This window comes from Cynara cardunculus, unplaced genomic scaffold, assembly GCF_001531365.2.
Source record: "Cynara cardunculus var. scolymus isolate 2C unplaced genomic scaffold, CcrdV1 Un_Scaffold_8833, whole genome shotgun sequence".
Lineage (NCBI taxonomy): Eukaryota > Viridiplantae > Streptophyta > Magnoliopsida > Asterales > Asteraceae > Cynara > Cynara cardunculus.
In genome coordinates, this window is record NW_020204492.1 from 1,265 (window position 1) to 3,349 (window position 2,085).

Here is a 2,085-nt window from a genome sequence, read left to right on the forward strand (position 1 = left end):
TTTATCTATACTACATATATAACCATTTAAGTCATTGTCTTAATTACAACCTTTTAAGCATAAAGTACTGTCATTTTATGCATAAAGTTCAAAAAACTCTTAAGAACAAGTCATAAAGCACAATGTACAACTATTTTCTTAACCATTTCAAACCATTTTGATTCAAATTTCAAATTTCAAATTTCAAATTTCAAATTTCAAATTTCAAAATTTCAAAATTTTCATTATATCATCCCCTCTCCTTCATCTTTTTCTCAACCATTTCAAACCATTCTTTCTTGGTCGCCTTTATCGTCGGAATCCCATAGCTCCAACTCCGGTCATCTCTATCTCGGCAGACCCAACCACCTTTCTCGATCTGTTGCTCGGTCGTCTCCTCGATCTGTTGCTCCTTGGAATGAAAAGCCACAGCTCTGTTCGATCCCAACCACAGTTATGTTCTTCTTGAAGGTGAAATTTCTATTGGGCTTCAACCTAATTGTTTCTGTAACCCTTCTCTTTTTACCGATTCAGCAGCTTTAGGGACCCTTCAATCGATCTCGGTGGTTCATTCTCTATTCAAGGTAACTGTAATGGTTTCTGTTTTCAAGGTATCGATCTCTTGCTTGTGGTTTAATTTGTTCAGAGTGGGTTTCGACCCTAATGGCTTATGTATCACTTCTCAATGGGTTTCAACCCTGAAAGCTCATGTTTATTCGTTTGGTTTTAGTTTGTAATTGTACTTATGGAGGTTTCCTTCACAGGTGAATACGAATACCTAGATGTCATCGTTGAAGGCGGAGATAGGGTGTTGATTGATATAGATTTTAGATCGGAGTTCTGCTCCTACCGCCGTTCGATCGTTCTTTAGGTGAGTCAGTTGTGGTGTCGCCGACCGTTCTAGATGCTGTGTATTTCTGCATTGAGACTAAGAGCAGGTGGGTTTTTCAAATCCTTCATCACGAAGAAGCTATGCGAAGGAGAAGCTGTTCATCATGGAAGAAGATGAAGAAGATCYGATCTGTTTGAATCGTTACCTGATGAAATTGTTATCTCCATCCTATGCAAGCTCAATTCTACCTCTTCTTCTCCGTCTGATTTCGTCACTGTTCTTCTTACGTACGTTTTGGTTTCTTCATATGCATACGAAATCTCTTCTCCGTTTTTAGATGCTTTCTTTGATTTTCATCATTGTGAACTGTAGAAAATCTAATCTCATCTGTTTTATGTTTTGATTTCATGTTTATAGATGTAAGAGGTTGAATAAATTAGGTGTTCATCCTTTGGTTTTGTCGAACGCTTGTTTCTGAAAACTGGTCGGATGAGGCTCACCGGTTTCTGAAAGTGTGCGTCAACGCCGGCAACAAAGAGGCGTATTATACTCTCGGAATGGTAATTAGTAATTAATTCGTAATTWGTATTGTGAAAACCGACTTGATTAACGGGATTTTCGTCGTAGAAATCGATAGTTTTCTTTMGTTTGATAAGATATTTTTGGTGTTTTTTCTAGATCCGATTTTATTGTTTACAAAATCGAGGAAGTGGAGCGTCGTTAATGGTGAAGGTAGTGATTAAGTCTCACGCGCCGGCACTGTACTCCTTGGCTCTGATTCAGTTCAAYGGCAGCGGTGGTCTGAAGAACGACAAGGACCTTCGTGCCGGAGTTGCTCTCTGTGCCAGAGCGGGTTTTCTCAGCCACGCTGACGATCTCCGGGAGCTAGGGCTCTGCCTTCAATGCAAACACTGCAACTTTGCCTTTTTTTTACCACTTACAACTTTAATAAAATAATAAATCTTGTAAACTTAAACAAAGAAAAATGTGCAGTATAGAATCTTGTACTATGTCTTGAGAAATGTGTTAGTGTAATTGGTGTTGCAGTACTAGCTAGCTCACTTGAGGTGTTAGGGGCTTCAAAAGATGAGCCCGAGCCCCCCACCCACCCACATCCCATCTATACATACACACATATCTATCAATATATACTTTTATATATTATACAAAGTATTCCAGTATAATCTTCAAATCCAACATCTGTTATTAGAATAAGATCAAATCTATACTATTTTATTAAGTAAATTTAATAAAAGTTTTAAAGTTTTAAAATA

The 2,085-nt window shown here is 37.9% G+C and overlaps 1 long non-coding RNA gene across 1 annotated transcript; it reads left to right on the forward strand.

Annotated features, from left to right (window-relative positions):
* The first annotated feature begins 213 nt into the window (after positions 1-213).
* Positions 214-1,621, forward strand: LOC112505174. The gene is made up of 4 exons (XR_003068337.1): positions 214-563; positions 744-1,098; positions 1,229-1,371; positions 1,490-1,621. It is a non-coding gene; the product is annotated as an uncharacterized LOC112505174 (long non-coding RNA).
* The last annotated feature ends 464 nt before the right edge of the window (positions 1,622-2,085 follow it).